Raw genomic sequence first — 8,546 nt, forward strand, 5'->3', positions numbered from 1 at the left:
AGACTTCCATGGTCTTGCCAATAAGATCCTTAAAAATTTTATTTACCAACCTTTGGTAGGTGGCTCCTGCATTCTTGAGACCAAATGCCATAAAAAGATAACAATAAACACCAAAGTCAGTGATAAATGATACCTTTGGAATATCGTCCGTGTGCATCTTGATCTGATTATATCCACTAAATCCATCCATGAAGCTTAACATGTCATGCCCAGCAGTGGCATCTATCAAAGTATCTATCCTTAGCAACGGGAAACAGTCCTTAGGGCATGCACCATTTAGATCAGTGAAGTCCACACACATCCTCCATTTTCCATTGGCCTTCTTCACCATCACAGGATTTTCTAACCATTCTGGAATTTGTATCTCCTAAATGAATCCAGCCTCCAAGAGCTTCTCTACTTCCTGTTTTATAGCTTCTTGCCTTTCTGGGGCAAAACTTCTTTTCTTTTACATCACCGTCTTCCGAATCGGATCCACATTCAGCTTATGAGTAATTAGTTCTGGGTCTATGCCTGGCATATCAGCTGCCGACCATGCAAACACATCACTATTTTCTTGCAAAAAATTCACTAATTTCCCTCTAAGGGGCTCCTCTAGTGTGGCTCCAACGAAAGTAACTTTCTCAGGATCCTCAGGAGCTAAAGGAATCGAAACCAAGTCTTCAGCTGGCTTCCCTCTTTTCTCATCATTCTCTCAAATATCCAGATCTTCAATAGGCAGAACTTGTCCCCCAACTCCATCTGCCCTCAAAGAGGCTACATAACAACTTCTAGCCATTTTTTGATCTCCTCTCTCTTCTCCAATTCCATTCCGGGTGGGAAACTTCATAACTGAATGATAGGAAGAAGGGTTTCCTTGAAGGCATGTATCCATGTTCTCCCCATGATAGCATTATAAGTTGAACTAGCCTTTACCACTACAAAGTCCAACATCTGTGTTACTTTCCTTGGTTCCTGACCTATGGTGGTTGGCAACTTGATTATCCCTTCAACGGGGCACTCTACTCCCGCAAATCCATATATCGGCATATCATTCGGGGTTAGTTGAGAATCATTATAACCCATCCTTAAAAAGGTGTCATGGAGCAAGATATCCACTGAAGCACCATTATGCACTAGGACTCTCTTGACCGAGCTATTGCCTATTATCGGTCTTATGACCAGCGGGTCGTCATGAGGAAATTTCACACCCTCTAGGTCAGAATCATCAAAATCCAATATTACTTCTGTCCTGGCCCTCTTCGAGGCTTCTCCAACAATATGCATAACCTCTCTAGTATATGCTTTCCTGGAGTTCTTGGATAATCCAACAGCAGTTGGTCCTCCAAAGATTGTGTTTATCACAGGCCCTCGAGGTCGCGGCCCTCCAAAAATTGCATTTATAACTGGTCCTCTGGGCTAGGGATTTCGTCCCTGATCGTCTTGGTCCCTCCTACGATCTTCAAAGTTCTTCCTTCCATTGTTATTCCTATCCCCTCCTTCTCTAGTGTATTTGTTCAATCTTCCTTTTCGAATGAAGAACTCGATTTCATCTTTCAGTTGTCTACACTCATCGGTGTCATGACCAACATCTTTGTGAAATCTGCAATACTTACTCTTATCTAGCTTGGAAGGATCAGCCTTCAAGGGTTTAGGCCAATGAATATCTCGATCTTTCTCGATTTCCATCAAGATCTGTCTTCTAGGAGCATTCAGCTTAGCGTATTCAGTGAACTTTTGCCCAGGTCCTCCCTTCTTGGGGGTTGAATCAGGGTTTTGCTTAGTTCTAGGATACTTGTCCTTAGCGATATATTTCAGGTCAGTTTTCCGCTTCTTGCCTCCAGCGGGCTCATTACTCACTACGGTCTTCCTCATGCTTTCTTCCACCTTGATGTACTTCCCGGCCCTATCTTGGAGCTGCAATATGCTTTCAGGGGGGCGCTTGGCCAAGGACATCTTGAAGAACTAATCCCTAGTTCCTTATTGCAGTGCTATCATGGCTACCTTATCATCAAGGTCTGGGACTTTTAAAGCCTCCTTTGTGAAACGATTCAGGTAGTCTCTCAAGGATTCCTTTGTTCCCTGCACAATGCTCATAAGAGATGCTAAACTTTTCTTATGCCCTCTCCCGCTGATGAACTGCTTAACAAAAGCCTGACTTAATTCTCTGAACGACACAATAGAGTTTGGGGGCAAACGACTATACCACCTTTAAGCCATACCCGACAGGGTTTGAGGAAAGGCCTGACACTTAATAGCATCGTTCACGGGCTGCAACAGCAGTGCATTAGAGTATGTCCTAACATGATTAGCGGGATCTCCCGTGCCATCATAAGCTTTGATAGTTGGCATCTTGAACTTCCTTGAGATATGGGCATTCATTATTTCTTCAGTGAAGGGCGGAGTAGGATCATCAGGATCTCTAAGGGGAAGAAGATTGCTTGGATCAGCCCTTGGGACAACAGCCCTTCTCTGTACTGGACCATCCAGGTCTATGATAGGAGGAGGATTTCTCCTTCTAGGGGGTAGTGGGGGTTTGGTGGTCTGGTGCGCCTCCAAGTTGCGCCTCAGCCTTTGAATCTCAGCCTCGTGAGCCCTGATCCTTTCCTGCACTTCTTGGGGATTCGTCCCTTGGGTGTTTCTAGGACGTTGGCTACCATCAGCCATTGGCTCTTTGCCAACACATCTCCTTCTTGGGGCTACTTCATTATCCGAAGATTCGGAGTCTCTCTCAGTGTAAGGACCAGAAAATTCCTGATCCTCAGTGATAGGAGCCAAAACTCGTATGTAGGGGGGTGATCGCCCTCGTGCTTCACTCCATCCAACATGTCCACTTCCTCCAACCTCGGCATAAAGGGGCATCCCATAAGGGGGGTTAGTAGTCACAACAGTTGAATACTCGTACCCGATGGGTCGAGAATTCACGGGTGCATGTAGTTGTTGAACTTGGGGATTCGTACCTTGAACAGCCGATGGAATCATCCCTTGTGGCTGAGGTTCAGTTACCCCTATCTGGGCTTCTCCTTAGGTGACTGCATAAGTTGAATGAGGAGGTACCTCCACGGTTGATGAAATCACTTGGGTTGTCCCTGATGGTGTTCCTTCCTCAAGAGCTCTAATTGTTCTCCGTGTTCTCGCCATGGTTATTGTTGTGCCTTCCCACAGACGGCGCCAAATGTTATGGATTAAAAACTAAGATATATAATTGTTGTATTTATTACTAAGGAATGTGAGCTTCAAGACTCGATTTGACTGCTCTTGTGTTTCATGACTCAATCTGCCTTAACAAGATGCCTACGTACCTTGCTGATTGCCAAGGATCAAGTCAAAAAACGTAGTTCTGATTTATGGGGTGAGGCCCCTTAGATAGATATTGGGAGTCCTGGAATTGGACTTGGTATAGGAGACTTGGAGGTCAAGTCTCTGAATTAGAATGGACTTTGGAGTCCTAGGAAGTAGGGGGTTGATTCCTTATCCCATGAGGTTCCATGGAGGCCAATCTACAAGGATTTATATTTCCACCACGACTCATCTTAATAGCTGTTTTTCTCCCTTATTAATTAATTATGAAATTAATTAATATTCAGGGTTTTGGGCCTTCTTTGTACCATCAGGCCTGATCTGGTCCATCAGGCCTGATCAATGTGTTAACCTTTTTGGTCTGAATATCATACATCTTCCTATTGGGCTTTGCAACCCAAATCATGTGTAATCAAAATATTATTAACTATGTAATCAGGATTTATTTTCTTCCCTATCAAATATTCTTTTAAAGTAAACTCATTCGAGGTTTAATTGTTTATTGATTAATATTTAATTATTTATTATTTATTAAATGATTTATTTATGATTTTAAAATCATAAAACCTGATTTAAAATACTTTCTGATTTTCAGAAAATCATTCGAATAATTTCAGAACGTCGGAGAATATTATCTCGACTTATTTTAAATATTTTGATCTTAGTTTCAAAAGAAACTCCCCCTTATTTACCTATCTGTTGACAATGGTCAACTCACATCCTTAGTACTTCCTCCGAAAACTTTCGGAAGTACATATATATATGAATTAAAGTTGTGCCTATCAACAAGCAAAATGCTTCGGGGAACTTCGATATGGTTCGATGATTCCAAATATATGATAAGATTTCCTAAAGGATAAAAGAGGGGTAGGATCCAAGTACTTCGTGTATTGGATAGACTGCCGGTATCGTAGGAGACGGTACTATATATACCTAAGGACCTGCGAAGTGTGTGTATATCCGAAATGAGGACACATATCCCGTATACGGCAAGGGTGATAACTGGGATACGAAAGTGTCATCCTTCTACTAGTAGAAAAGGTTACTATATCCGTAGTACGACTGATCATCATATGCGGTGGCTCCAACGAATGTCCTATTCTTCCAATTGGAATTGTGATGCAATACCGTAACCCAAGCCTAGGTGCTGGGTTTACCATTAAGGTATTTGCAGGATAATAAATCCATTAACGAATTGTTTTCAAAAGAAGGTGTGTATCTCCAATGAAAACTATGTTTGAATAAAACATAAATATCATATATGACATTTTACTTGAGTTATCATACAGTCTTTTTATACTTTACATTATTATGCTGGGCATTATAGCTGACACTTGTTTTCTTAAATTGACATAACACAACACTGAACCAAGATGCCTATCATGAAACTCACAGCTAGGAAACGGGTAGGAAACGGCCAGCTATTCCGTAGGATGTTTGGTATTGTAGCACAAGTAGACCGAATAAGCTGGATCGGTTTTCAGTTGTTTTTAGTTCAGCTTATTTATAAGTATGACTTATGTAAGGTAATATATTAGAAATTAATATTTGGCCGACGGACTAGCCTTACTTAAAGGTTATTCCCCGGTAAGACTTAATTACTTTTGAGTTGTAATAATTATCACTTTGTGGTTTGATTTACTCTAGTAATGAATGGTTCGTTTCCAAGATAATAACCTATAAGTGTGTGTGTGTGATAAGTGTGGGGTCGTAAAGTGTGAGTATTTATATATTGTGATACGAGGGATGTGGTATATAGTGATCAAGATGGCGTGGCCTCCGAGATCCCTGACCCCAGATTTTGGGGCGCCACAGAAATGGTATCAGAGCCTTAGGTTATCAAATATTGGAAACGATAGGATATAAAATACGCAGACATAAGAATAATAAATAATCAATTAGAGCTCAATTCGAGTTCGTCATCAGGCTACATGGGTAGTCTTGGCAGTTTTACCCTCAAGGGAATTCCGACTCTAAGTTAGTAACACTTTGTCTATTGTGTCAGGTACCAGTGGAGCCTATGGGGGAGGTTGACCCTGTTGATGATGTTATGGCCCCTGAGCGTGACCCTACTCCCGATCCGGAGGACCCACCCATTGATGACTCAGATGATGACCCTGCTGAGTATGCCCTAGAGGAGGAGATTGACCTTCCTGTCCCCATAGCGGATGATGTTGAGATGCCCCAGGGAGATGACTTAGGATGGAGGGATATAGGGATGTACCCTCTCCCGACTGTTCGCTCTCCTACACCACACCCAGGGATGCAGAGCCCTTTGCCCTATACTGATGATGAGGAGAATGGGATGGACGCGCAGACCTGTGAAGCTTATGACATATCCTCTCGCGAACCGGAGTCACCTGTACCACCCTCGACGACTATACATGTAGCTATACACGACTGGATAGTGGCTCAGCTTAACACTGAGCTCACCGTGGCATCTGCCTGCATCATAGAGCTACGACAGGCGCTGACAGCTGAGAGAGACATCCGATTAGGATATCCAGGGGACTTCAGAGCTGCTTCCCCAGCCATAGCCCGCAGAGAGATTGATGGGATCGAGCTCCGTACCCGGGTTCAGATGAGGATGATGGCTGTTGGAGGATACATCCCGGTAGTTGACACAGAGCTGATGTTGGCAGGAGCGATGAGGAGGGTGCGTGACCTTACGCGCAGTGACAGTGACTGAGGGACTACTGACTATTTATGGACCTTGAAGAAGGCTGGGTGACTTGTCACCAATTTTGATAGGATAGCTGGTAGTAGATAGCGTTCCTAGCCCTTCAGGGTGCACGACTTATATATTTTCATTTCAGTATTCAGGACAAGTAATGATGTATTATAATCAGGCCATGTATGAACTCGGTAGTCGTTTTATCCGCAAAATATAATTGTGAGACCCTATGGTATATATATCTAGTAGTTATTAAGAAATTGATTTCCCTATTATTGCACTTGATAAAAACATGCTAGATAATAAATGACATGCTTACATATGAATAAATTAATTCAATGATAAAAAAAATTGCAACTATATTGACAAATTTCCATTATCAGAACAATGCCACCCCATAGAAGAGGAACTAGGGCACAACCCACAGAATCTGTTAACCAACAATGGAATGAACCTAACCCTGTAGTGAATGAAGAAAGTGAAGAAGACCTAAACTATAATGAATATGATGAGAAAGAATATGTAGAAGAAGAGGCCGAGGATACCCATCAGGGAGGGAACCCCATGAATGAGTTTATGGAACTTTTAAGAGCAAACCTGAACCAACAGCCCATTCCGCTATAGCCGTATGCTGCCCAACAGACTGCAGCCACTGCCTTTAGGGCATTCAAATCCCTCAAACCCCCAGAGTTTCTAGGATCTGCCGACCCCGTTGAAGCACGGGCCTGGCTCAAAGAGATAGAAAAGTCCTTCGAGATACTAGGTGTGGAAGAACGACACAAGACTATTTTTGCCTTTTACATGCTGAAAGGAGAAGCGAATTATTGGTGGGAGTCCAAACGAAACCTAGAAGTTGATGCTATGATTGTGGTTGTTAGGATGATAGGTGGCTGGTACAGGTTGGTGTGACCTCTGAAAGTTGCTCACGAACTGAGCTGATTCACTAGAAATGGCACACTGATCAGTCTCATGGGCACCAGCATAAAGCTCACAGACATTAGTGATCTGATTAACTCCATAATTAGACAGAGAATCCACCTTCATCGTCAAAGCCTTAAGCTAAGCAACTATAGCAGTAGCTGCATCCAACTCCAGAATTCCTGCTACCTTACCCTAAGATAGTCTCTGAATAGGATTCTGATATTCATAAGCAGCCATCAGTTCAATCAATTCATAAGCTTCATCGTAGCTTTTAGCCCACAAGGCTCCTCCTGATGCTGTATCAAGCATGGGTCTAGAAGTAGCACCCAAACCATTATAAAAATAGTTAATGATCATCCAGTCAGGCATCCCATGATGAGGACACTTCCTAAGCATTTCCTTATATCGATCCCAAGCCTTACATAAAGATTCTCCAGATTGCTGAGCAAATTGAGTAAGTGCATTTCTGATTGCAGCTATCTTGCCATAGGAAAGAATTTAGTTAAGAACTTTTGCGCAAGATCATCCCATTTGGTGATAGACCCTGGTGGTAGAGAATCCAGCCAGTACTTAGCTTTATCCCGTAGAGAGAATGGGAAAAGCCTCAACTTAATAGCATCTTCAGAAACTCTATTAAACTTGAAAGTGTCGCAGATCTCGATGAAATCTCTGATATGCATGTTGGGGTTTTCTCTCGGAGAACCCCCAAATTGAACTGAGTTCTGTATCATTTGAATCGTGCTTGACTTGATCTCAAAGGTGTTAGCTGAGATGGCTGGTCAAACAATGCTAGACTGAAAATCATTGATCTCTAGTTGAGAGTAGTCCATCAAAGCCTTTAGATTTGCATCTGGTTTTCCCATTGCACTAAGAACTTCTTCTTCTTTCTCGACTAAGATCTCTTCTTCAACTTTCTCCTCGACTACAACTTCTTCCTCAGCTTGATCCAGTATTCTCTTATGAGACCGAGAATACATATGCATACACGCTCGCTAGAGTACCTGAAACGTGATAAGGAATTAAGTAAGTAACAATGTCCGGGTCACTATACTTTTATGACCAATGACGACAAACAAATAAACTAAAAATTAACACTAATATCCTCGGCAGCGGTGCCAAAAATTTGTTAGGGCTAGAACATGCGCTAATATTCATGAAAGTATACGCGATCGCAAGTAATATAGAATAAATTCTAGTTCGTTCCCACAGGCATAGGTTTAGGTTAATTTCAATCAATGTATTTATACAACACTAGTATGGTTATTATCCAATGCTAAGACGAATAACAAATTGAGATTGTTTAACTAAGAGATTATACTAAAGAACATAAACTAAGAGATTAAAGAGAGTTGAATAATATATGACACAAACATGGGATTTTAACTTCATGAAATACTTCATTCAATAGCCTTTTCGTTCTTAACCTTAGCATGTAATGGTGATGACACTAATCAGATAACACGAAACTGATAAATGCTAACTTTTATTGTACGAATACCATACTACTAATCATCCACAAAAGAGATAGAAGCTGGATAGACACCATTTATATTGAGACCCTGTATGTCTATAGAATTTGAAAACATTAAGGTTTAATGCAGAAGTTATCTATCGTGATTATATAGGGCAAGTAAGATGGTTAAAATTACCTACGAATCATGCATATCACATA

At 41.7% G+C, this 8,546-nt stretch overlaps 1 non-coding gene across 1 annotated transcript; it reads left to right on the top strand.

Moving 5' to 3' along the window:
* The first annotated feature begins 7,241 nt into the window (after nucleotides 1–7,241).
* On the top strand, nucleotides 7,242–7,348 carry LOC141676214 (small nucleolar RNA R71). The gene has a single exon (XR_012556815.1). It is a non-coding gene; the product is annotated as a small nucleolar RNA R71 (small nucleolar RNA).
* The last annotated feature ends 1,198 nt before the right edge of the window (nucleotides 7,349–8,546 follow it).

This window comes from Apium graveolens, chromosome 7, assembly GCF_009905375.1.
Source record: "Apium graveolens cultivar Ventura chromosome 7, ASM990537v1, whole genome shotgun sequence".
Taxonomy (NCBI): Eukaryota; Viridiplantae; Streptophyta; class Magnoliopsida; order Apiales; family Apiaceae; genus Apium; species Apium graveolens.